The sequence below is a fragment of the Lithobates pipiens genome, unplaced genomic scaffold (assembly GCF_037356315.1).
Source record: "Lithobates pipiens isolate NorthernLeopardFrog02 unplaced genomic scaffold, aLitPip1_a1.2 Scaffold_3, whole genome shotgun sequence".
Taxonomy (NCBI): Eukaryota; Metazoa; Chordata; class Amphibia; order Anura; family Ranidae; genus Lithobates; species Lithobates pipiens.
The window spans coordinates 133957596-133969436 of record NW_027507790.1 but is presented as its reverse complement, the minus strand read 5'-3'; the positions used below and the strand labels follow the sequence as shown (position 1 = coordinate 133969436).

Here is an 11841-nt window from a genome sequence, read left to right as displayed (position 1 = left end):
GTGTGTGTGTGTGTGTGTATGTATGTGTATATATATATATATATATATATATATATATATATATATAGTCATGCTCAAAAGTTTGCATGCCCTGGCAGAAATTGTGAAATGTTGGCATTAATATGAAAATATGACTGATCATTCCAAAAAACTGTCTTTTATTTAACCACTTCAGCCCCGGACCAATTGTCAGCCTAAGGACCAGAGGTCTTTTTACAATTTCGCACTGCACTGCTTTAACTGGTAATTGCGCGGTCATGCAATGTTGTACCCAAATGAAATTTGCGTCCTTTTCTTCCCAAAAATAGAGCTTTCTTTTGATGGTATTTGATTGCCTCTGCGATTTTTATTTTTTGCGATATAAATGGAAAAAGACCGAAAATTTAGAGAGAAAAAAATATATTTTCTTTTTGTTATAAGAAAAATCGAATAAACTCAATTTTAGTCATACATTTAGGGCAAAATGTATTCAGCCACATGTCTTCAGTAAAAAAAAATGTCAAGAAGCGTATATTTATTGGTTTGCGCAAAAGTTATAGCGTCTACAAACTAGAGTACATTTTCTGTTATTTACACAGCTTTTAATTTATGACTGCCTATCTCATTTCTTGAGGTGCTAAAATGGAAGGGCAGTACAAACCCCCCCAAATGACCCCATTTTGGAAAGTAGACACCCCAAGGAAATTGCTGAGAGGCATGTTGAGCCCATTGAATATTTTTTTTTGTCCCAAGTGATTGAATAATGATACAAAAAGAAAAAAAGTTTACAAAAAGTTGTCACTAAATGATATATTGCTCACACATGCCATAGTTATATGTGGAATTGCACCCCAAAATATATTCTGCTGCTTCTCCTGAGTACGGGGATACCACATATGTGGAACTTTTTGGGAGTCTAGGCGCATACGGCACCCCGAAAACCAATCACTGCCTTCAGGATTTCAAAGGGAGCAAATTTTTGATTTCACTCCTCACTACCTATCACAGTTTCGAAGGCCATAAAATGCCAAAATAGCACAAAACCCCCCCAAATGACCCCATTTTGGAAAGTAGACACCCCAAGCTATTTATTGAGAGGCATGTTGAGTCCATGAAATATTTTATATTTTGCCACAAGTTGCAGGAATATTACTTTTTTTTTTTTCCTGCACAAAGTTGTCACTAAATGATCTATTGCTCACACATGCTATGGGCATAAGTGAAATTACACCCCAAAATAAATTCTGCTGCTTCTCCCGAGTACAGGGATACCACATGTGGGGGACTTTTTGGGAGCCTAGCCACGTACAGGACCCCGAAAACCAAGCACTGCCTTCCGGATTTAAATATAAAACGCTACCAAAAAAAACTGTTAGCAATCGCAGGGATCAGGCCTGACTCTGCGATCGCTGCAGTTATGTGTTTAGTATTTTGTAAGTGACAGTGATCGATCGATACTGCACTTGGATGGGCTGGGCGGAGGGGCAAAACGCAGGTGCTAGCAGGTATCTGGGCTGATCCTGCTAACAATGTGTTTTTTTGGAACCCTAAACTGCTGGGGACGCTAGTATAGATCTGATCAGTCAGATATTGATCTGTTCAGATTCTATACCACTACGGGAGGTTTATGCTTTGTGCGTGGGTGTTGGCGGTACTGGCACTAACCTAGCGCTGCCTGGGGCAACGCAGACCCTGACCCTAAAACCTAATTGATATCCCCGCCGGGTGATCAGGGGGTTAAACCTTTATTGGGTAATAAATGGTGGGTGCCCTGATGCTATAAAAAGCAAACTAACTAACCAGAGTCACCCGTAACACTTATACAGTGATCACTGGTGAAAGGGTTAACTAGGGGCAATCAGGGGGTTAAAATCTTTATTAAGTAGTATATGGGGGTCCCTGGCGCTATATAAAAACCTGATGGGGAACCTAAATAACTAACTGGCTAACCAGCGTCACCAGTGACACTTATACGGTGATCGCTGGTGAAAGGGTTAACTAGGGGCAATCAGGGGGTTAAAACCATTATTGGGTAGTATATGGGGGTACCTAGCGCTATAAAAACCTGGCGGTGAACCTAAAAAAATAACTAGCTAGATGGGGGGGGGGGGGGTTTGGTTGCCTATGTGTGCCTACATGTCAGTGTAGTGTTGGTGCACACTTACTTTCACTGTTCTCCTCGTAGTCCGGTCAATAAGACCGCCCGAGGAGAATGACATCACTTCCTCCCTGCCTGTGTTTACTATACACAGCGGGGGAAGCTTCTCATTCGCCAGGAGCGATCGAGAGGGGATGGCCAGAAACCAACGGCCATCCCCTCATCCCGGATCACTCCTGAAGCTAAACGGACCGCCGCATCCGGCGGGAAGGGATCCGATAGGACCCCCCACCCGCTGGAAGGCGAGCACGTACATGTACATGCTTGTGCCTGTCGGTGCCCATGCACCGACGTACATTGCCATGCGGCGGTCCTTAAGTGGTTAAGGATAGCAATTACATGAAGCCATTTATTATCACATCATTTTTTGGATCCTTTTTAAATCATAATGATAACAGAAATCAAATGGCCCTGATCAAAAGTGTACATATCCTGGAATATTTGGCCTTGGTACAGACACAGAAGGTAGCACACACACAGGTTAAAATGGCAATTAAAGGTTAATTTCCCACATTTGTGGCTTTTTAAATCAGAAATAGTGTCTTTGTATAAATAGTCAATGGGTTTGTTAGCTCTCACATGGATGCACTAAGCAGACTAGACACTGAGCCATGAGGAGGTAGAAAAGAACAGTCAAAAGACCTGCGTAACAAGGTAATGAAACTTTACAAAGATGGAAAAGGATATAAAAAGATATCCAAAGCCTTGAATATGCCAGTGAGTACTGTTTAACCACTTATTAAGAAGTGGAAAATTAGGGGATCTTTTGATACCAAGCCAAGGTCAGGTAGACCAAGAAAGATTGCAGCCACAACTGGCTGAAGAATTGCTCAGGATACAAAGAAAAAAACACAGGTAACCGCAGGAGAAATACAGGCAGCTCTCCAAAAAGACGGTGTCGTTGTTTTTAAAGAGCACAATTCAATGATACCTTAACAAAAAAAGAGCTGCGTGGTTGAGCTGCCAGAAGGAAGCCTTTACTTTAGGGATGAGCCGAACAACCCCCCGGTTCGGTTCGCAGCAGAAAATGCAAACAAGCAAAAAATTTGTGCGAACACCGTTAAAGTCTATGTGACATGAACAATAAAAATTTAAAAGTGATAATTTTAAAGACTTACATGCAAGTTATTGCCATAAAAAGTGTATGGGGACCCAGGTACTGCCCCAGTGGAAATGTATCAATGCAAAAAAAAGTTTTAAAAATTGTGTTTTTTTCAGGAGCAGTGATTGTAATAATTGCCTAAAGTGAAACAATAAAAATGAAATATTCCTTTAAATATCGTGTATGGGGGTCCTCTTAGTCTGCCTGTAAAGTAGCACATCTTTCACATGTTCATAACTGTCCCACAGCAAAATGATATTTCTAAAGAATGTAATTTAAAATTGCCGTAATGAATGTACTGCAAGATCCCAGCAATATACATAAAAAAAATTGAAAAAAAACACGTGCCCTCCCAGCCAATTACCAGGCTCCTCGGGTCTAGTATGGACCCGAAGCCAAAATTTAAAAAAAATGGCATGGGGGGCCCCCAGGCACTATATACCCTGAACAGCAGTATATACACTATATGGTCTGCCCTATATACTCTGCAGAAAAATTGGGCCTTAGGTGTTGGTGGTGCCAGAACACTGTAATCCCTCGCAGTTACTCTTGTTGGATCCAGGAACGGGCCCTGCTGTTAAATATTATTTCAAAAATTGTAATTGCATGCCTCTGTTAAACAGGGGAAGAAAAATTGAACCTTTAGTTTTGATGGTGCCACAACACTGTAACCCTTCACAGTTACTCTTGTTGGGCACAGGAACAGACCCTGCTGTTAAATATTATATCAAAATTTTTAATTACATGCCCATGTTAAACAGGGGCAGAAAAATTGGGCCTTTGGTTTTGATGGTGCCACAAAACTGTAACCCCTTACAGTTACTCTTGTTGAGCACAGGAACAGGCCCCGCTGTTAAATATTATTTAAAAATTGTAATTACAGGCCCCTGGTAAACAAGGTCAGAAAAATTGGGCCTTGGGTGGTGGTGGTACCCTAAAACAAAAATATTGTTGGACGCTAGCATAATCATGATTGAGGGATAGGATAGGCAGCATAGCCATTCTTCAAGGGATCCCAGATCCATAGCAAATTCAGGGCCAGTTCACACCAGATGCAGTTACGTGCACTTTTTTTCTGCACTAAAAATGCCGCACAGTCTTTTCCATGTATTCCAATGGCTCTAGTTAACACCATGCAGTCAGCTTCTGGTGCAGAAACTGACCGTAAACTGACTGCATGGTGTGAACTAGAGCCATTGGAATACATGCAAAACACTGTGCATGCATTTTGTGCAGAAAAAGTGCATGGAACTGCATCTGGTGTGAGTTACATCAGCATCAGGTGCTTGATAGCTGCTGATCCAGGACTGATTCATTTTTATAAATGTGAGCCTATCAACAGAGTCTGTGGACATGTGCACTCTTTGATCTGTTACAAACCCTCTAGCAGCACTGAATGTGTGTTCAGAAAGCATGCTGAATGCAGGACAGATCAGTAGCTCAATTGCATATTGAGCAAGTTATGGTCAGTGGTCCATCCCCAAGACCCAGTAACTCAGTGAATGCTCTGTTGGAAAGGTCTCCAAGTCTGCTCTTGCCATACACCATATAATGCAGATGCTGGCAATGGTTGCTGGAACCTATCAGACCTTGGCGCTGAGGACTGCAAAACTGTAAGGCAAAAAAAGAGGCATCGGTAATCCGGCCACCTTCTCCACCGCTCTTCCTCTGACCAAACAAAGCCTCAGAAACACGTTGTCCAGCACCAGGAAATGATAACCTCCCAGGTTCTGGAAATGCATTACACAAACTTTTCTTCAAGGCCTCCTGTAGATGTTTCATCCTCTGCTCCCTCTGCGAAAGCAGGGTGGAGTTCTGCAACTTTACCCTTATCAAACACTATTAGATGAATGTATCTCACACAGAGTGGTGCTGTGGATACATGAAAATATAATATGTGCCACGTCCCAATTTCACATACCAACGAAAAGAGCTAGGGGCTTATGGACTTTTTAGGCACCATAGACAAAACAATAACCGTAAATAAAATTATAAACTTTATTTATTTAAAAAAATATATTATTTTCCATTGTAACATACAAAAAAGTTTTTTTAAAAACATAGTCACAGCAATACAAATAAACTCTATTCAACAGGTACAATATAAACTGCGACTAAACATTTTCAAAAATGTTTTTGAAAGTGAACAATAAACCTTGATACAATAATCATTATAAGTAAAGTTACTACTCGCGGTATAAGGTATGCTCATTGGAAAAGGAAGGCTCTACATGTTTCGTATGTATTCACATGCTTCTTCTGGAGCTTGTATAAATGTGACTAATAAAGCAATGAAAAGATAGAAACAATAATTAATTATACACATTAATAGCATAACAATTAGTACAAAAAATCAATTCAAAAGCATGGATCTACTAATAATATAATAACGTCTAGGCTTAGTAAAGCGTCAGGGGTCCATCAAACCAAAAAAAGGGAGGGGGGGGGTATGGGGCATAATGGTCACCATGGGGACATATATAACATAATACTTAAAGTATCAAGCATATAAAATTGATTAAGCGAACTTACTCTGAGAGATGCTTTCAAGAGGGGGCTTTCAAAAGCTGTATTAAACCACCAATAATTTAATAGTTGTTTACTTGTTTAGTTATGTACTTAGTTGTTAACTTTACCCTTATAACGTGGATCAAGAAGGGTTGCTGGCCAGTAATGATTCCTCTCCTTGATACCATGAATCCTAGGGTCCTTTCACAGGCTTTGCAGAATCAGGGAGGCCATACAGCGTAGTTCTGTAGAGGCATTCAATTCTGAGTGCTCTGGGTCACTAAGGATCACATTATCTGTAAATATCTCCTCCCAGCCACGTACAACTCTTTGGGTTTCTGAGGACTGAAAACCATCCCTTGACTACTGCATGTTATCCTCTACATCCATGCTAACACAATCCTCCTCCTCCTATAATTCCTGTGTATTTGGCAGGCTTGCAGGAGTGCTATCTGGATAAAGGGGGCCTTGAGAGGAAAGGACGTCCTCTTCTTCCTCTCGCTGTTCTGCCTCAAGTGCCCTGTCCATGATTCCACGAAGTGTGTGCTCCAGCAGGAAGACTAGAGGGACAGTGTCACTGCTGCATGCATTGTCACTGCTCACCATCCTTGTGGCCTCCTCAAATGGTAACTGGACAGTGTGTGCATCTTTTATCAGTAGCCACTGGCATGGCGAAAAGAAGCCCAGCTCCCCTGACCAAGTCCTGGTGCCATACTCGCACAGGTACTCATTGATGGCCATCTGCTGTGTGTGCAGCCACTGCAGCATTGCCAATGATGAGTTCAACCTGGTGGGCATGTCACAAAGGAGGTGTTTGGTGGGGAGGTTGTATTCCCTTTGAATGTCAGCCAGCCAAGCACTGGCATTGTATGACCAGTGCAGCCTCAGAGCAAGGATTGAAGTGCAAACAAGCACGTTTGAAGAGCGACTGCCCTCAGCTGCTATCAGCAAGGATGTATACGGCCCAGAACTTGGGAGCGTCATCTCGACATTTGTATACCATGCCTGTCACTTCCATCTAAATGTGAGTGCATCTATTATGAGATTAAAGCTGTTTCTTCAAAACGACTGCACCCAGAGGCGCTTCTCCACTTGTGTTTCTTTTTCTGTTTGCATTCTTTGGACGTTTTTACAACTTCCTCCAGCACTATTACATAGACTTTTTAGTCTGCGTATGCTATATTGACAATATAGACATTATAGAACATTTATTTTAATAACAGATTTGCATTGGGAGATGTATGAGTTGTTGTGCCTACACTTGTTACTCTGTATAAAAATGGTTGCAGTTCCTAAAATTTGTACTTGATATTATGTTCAACCCCTCAAATTAAAGTTGAAAGTCTGCACTTCAAATTCATTTGGATTGTTTCATTCTAATTTTATTCTAGTGGCATAGAGTCAAAAGCATGACAAAAACAGTGCGGTGATGCTGACGTGATACGTCAGAGGTAGGGGAGGGGCCTGACAATGACGACCGTGTGAGCAGATGGAGGCAACACAGGTGAACCAGCAGGAACAGTGCGGGGGTGAGAGACCGCACATGCCCCACCAGATGAGAGCCTCACAGCCCCCCCCCCCCAATAATTGATGATTTGAGTGGCCAGAGTAGGACAGTGCGGGAGGTCCGGCGTCAGAGGAAGGAGCTGCAGAGTGGCAGTCTGCAGCCTGCTCACTGAATTGCCGGGAACCTGCAGAGCCTGTTCAGCCCGTCCACCCATGATGTCCTCTCCTACTACCTCCTCCTCCTTATCTTAGGCTATTCCCATCTGATAACAGTGGGCAACAGTACAGCTGGCACTCTCTTAAGGAGTGCGAAGGTGAAGCAACAAGTGAACCAGGACGTCTCTGATGCTGAAGTATAATAAACACCACTTCATACCACCTTAAAGGACTGATAAGAGCAGTATCGTAGGACAGGAGTCAAAAGGTAGGAAGAGGATGTCGGGTTGGCCACCCCCTCCCCAGGTATGAACATTTGGTTTACTTAGTAAAGTTATTACAGATAAAAGAAAAAATTAGCCTGGAGGTGCTATAAAGGCTCCAAATCCTCACAGCGGCTTGCAGGACTTTTGGATGAAGCCTGAATGGACTGATTAACAACCAGAGGGAAGTGGAGACAAGTAGGGAGTGAAACAGGCTGTGATGTTGAGTGATAAATAAAGCTGCTTCCTCTGCTTTAAGTTTAAGTATATCATTTGATTTCTGAACTGTCTGCTGCATAATATATTGGGTCTGAAGATTGATGCAAACATTGAAAAGTATCACAGGATCAATACCTGAAAAAATATGATTATGGTGTAAAGTGAAGCAGCGGGGTATACTGTGGTCTATGGACTGAAATCAGAGACTCTAGTGAAATGTTTGTAGCCTAAAGGGAAGGAAAAAAATGGAAAAGTGTTCTGAGCTTCTCGAAGAACGATCTAAGTATTGGAACTGTTGTGCCTGTATTTTTCATTTTTTTTTCTTTTTTTTCCCCCTCAACGGTTTATCCTTTTTTTTTTTTTGATTGTGCAAGGGGTGCCCTTTCTCTGTCAGAGCTGGAGAAGAGAGAAAGAAGAGGAGAAAGGGAGCACAAAAGTGTAGTATTACCTGGGGAAGAAGTAATTTAAATAAATATGAGAGGGTGATCCCAGAGAGTGATGGAACATAAGACCCCAAAAGAGAGCTTAATAACAAGCGCAATCCAGAAATATCTTAAAGACGTCAGCCTAAAAAGCCCAGGAATGGAAAAAAAAGCAACAGGGGACTAAAGAGAAGAAGAAAGACCTGGAGAAACAAAAAGCAGAACGGGGATAAGTCTAGAGATTAAATTGACTTGGAGGGAGCGTACGGGACTTAAGTGAGACAGCAGAGCAAAGGAATATGGCGCAAATTCCAAAGAAAACGGAAATGTTTGCTAAATTAGAAAATTCGATTAAATCAAGGGGGGGGGGGGGGAGGAGATACGCCTTGCAGAAACTAGTAAAACACACGACCCAAAGGCAGCACCCATATACAAAGTCGCTTAGTTCCACTTGTGAATAATATAGAAGATGGAAATACATTTTTTTACATATAATGTTAAAGGTCTTAACTCTCTGGTTAAGAGACATAAGATATTAAGAGAACTTCAGCAGTACCAAGCAGAGGAGGTGTTCTTGCAAGAGACACACCTAACTCAGGAGACAAATATTAAAATATATTCTAAAGACTTCCCGACCTGGTATTATGGTGATTCTCCTACTAGGTGGGCTAAGGGGTGGCACTTGGGTTTGCAAAAAATATAAAATTTACGTTGCTAGATAGACTGATAGATTCTCAGGGGCGTTCCCTTTTTGTGACGGGTAGATTGGGAAAGAGGACATACACCTTGGCAAATCTTTATAGCCCCAATAAAAATCCGCCAAGATTCCTGAAGCAGGTGCTGGGCCAGTTAATGGATTTCAAGACAGGGGAGGTCATCCTAGCTGGAGATTTAAATTTTTGTATGGATCCTTCAGTTGATAGCACGTCACGATCACAGGGGATGAGTAAGGCTCAATTAAAAATGATAAAACTTAAGATGCATCAATGCCAAATTATAGACGTGTGGTGAGTACAACAGGCTAAATTCTAAGACTATACCTTTTTTTCCCCTGTGCATGGGACACATTCAAGATTAGATTATATATTGGTAAATCATAGACAGCTGGATCTTGTGAAGGTAACAAAGATAGAAATAACGACACTATCTGATCATGCCCATCTAATGCCCCATACACACGATCGGACTTTCCGTCAATAAAACCGTGGATTTTTGTTTGAAGGATGTTGGCTCAAACTTGTCTTGCATACACGCGGTCACATAAATATTGGCCAACAATCCCAAACATGGAAACGTGGTGATGTACGACAAAAAGGAAGTTCAATAGCCAGTATGGCTCCTTCTGCTGGATTCCAAGCATGCGTGAACTTTTGCGCGTCACACTTTTGTACACATGGTCGGAAATTCCGACAACAAAATTTTGTTAGCGGAAAATTTGAGAACATGCTAGCCAACATTTGTTGGCGGAAAGTCTGACAACAAATGTTCGATGGAGCATACACATGGTCGGACTTTCAGCCAACAAGCTCACATCCAACATTTGTTGTTGGAAAATCCGATCGTGTGTACGGGGCATAAGACTTCATCATGTTGAATTATATAATGAAGCACAGAGAAAAAAACTGAAACACAAAGTGAAATACCAATATCCCAGACAACAAAAAAAGATATGTTTCAGAAAAAAGCTAAGTGCCTAAATTTGGATGGAAGATCTCAACTGGTGGACAAAGCAATCACAGAGATGATGGTTACTGATATTCAGACATTTACCATGGTGTATGACTCTGGATTTAAGCTGTTGATGTCCATAGCTGAGCCAAGGTACACAATGAAGAGTGGAACATATTACAGAACCAAAATGCTGGGAAAGATTCACCAAAAGGTAGTTGAGAAAGTAAAGACTATGCTGCAACCAGAGAATGCTGGCAACTTACTCTCATTCAGGACCAACAGAGTCACTAATGAGTCTTACATGCCACTTCATTGACAGCGGATGGACAAAAAGGCAATTGGTGTTGAATACAAAAGTGATGCAAGGATACCACACTGGGGAGTACATTATGCCTTGTTTCCACTGAGCGGATCGTTTCGGTACGCTATTTTGAGTGTTTCCATTATGAAAGCGGCTCATACAACCAAACCATACCGCACCATTCAGGGTCCTGCTTCAGATGTGGGGCCATAGAAAATGGTCAGGTATGGTTAGGACGGAGCTACGATACATTCCACTGATTGGCGGATAGAAAAACATCTGCCAATCAGTGTTAAACCACACTAGGCATTTTTTCTAATCCCCGTATGGCCCCGGGTGGTCCGACTTGCAGTGGAAATGCTCACACCTGAATAGGCTGGACCATTCTAACCCTTCCAAATTGTACTGACCTGAACCGATCCACTCAGTGGAAATGAGGCATTCGAGAAATGTTTCTAGGAATGCTTGAAGACTGGAGAATAAACAAAGACAGAGTAATGCTTGTGCTTCAAGACAGTGGAGGAAACATGAAAGGAATGAGTCATGCTGAAGTGTCAGACTCCAGTTGCATGGCACACTTGTGTTAAATGATGGTCTGTCAAGCCAGAGAGCTTTGATTGATATAATTGGCATGCTGAAGAAGTGCACAGGCCATTTCCACCATTCAATCCTTGCCAAGCAGCAACTGAGGTGCATTCACCTTGGCCTACCCAAAAACAGCTTGATTCAGGCTGTTCCAACACAATGGAACTCAACGCTTTACATGCTGCAAAGAATGCTGGAACAGACGCGAGATCTTAACATCTATTTAGGTGAACATGGAGGATATTGTCCTACTGCTGATCAGTGGGATATTGTAGCCCAGTGATGGCAAACCTTGGCACCCCAGATGTTTTGGACTTACATTTCCCATGATGCTCAACTACACTGTAGAGTGCATGAGCATCATGGAAAATGTAGTTCCAAAACATCTGGGGTGCCAAGGTTTGCCATCACTGTTGCAGCCAATGTCATTGAGACCCTCCTCCCCATAGAGGAAGTGACACTAGAGGTGAGTCATTACGATTCATCCATCTTCTGTCATCCCATGTGTGAGAGTGCTAAAGATGCTTCTTCAAGAGAAGGAAGGACCCAACACATGTGGCATTAACACATTCAGGCAGGTCATAAGGGACAGCCTCACTAAATTCTTTGAAAAGCATAAAGGAGAATAAAAATGTGCTGGCATGTCATTTGGATCCTCAATACAAGAATCATGCTTTCTCTTTTGATGATGTACGACAGAAGATATTCAATAGGAGGTTCCTGCAGAAAGGTCAAGTCAGGAAGAGGATGTTACTAATCTAAACATCCAAAAAGACAATGGGCAGAAGAGAATCGTTGTGGTCAAATTGATGCCACATTCAGCATGTTATGGGGCCTCATGTGGAGGATTCTTCTAAATCTGCAATAATCAGCCTGGATGATGAACATCATCTCTATTTGAAGGAAACAGTAATTGACAGAAGTGGTGATCTTCTTCAGTGGTGGAAAGAAAATGAGGCATGCTACAAAAG

General features: G+C 42.0%; 1 pseudogene; it reads left to right on the top strand.

Annotated features, from left to right (window-relative positions):
* The first annotated feature begins 9982 nt into the window (after positions 1-9982).
* On the top strand, positions 9983-11632 carry LOC143941245 (zinc finger BED domain-containing protein 4-like; annotated as a pseudogene).
* Positions 11633-11841: the final 209 nt, after the last annotated feature.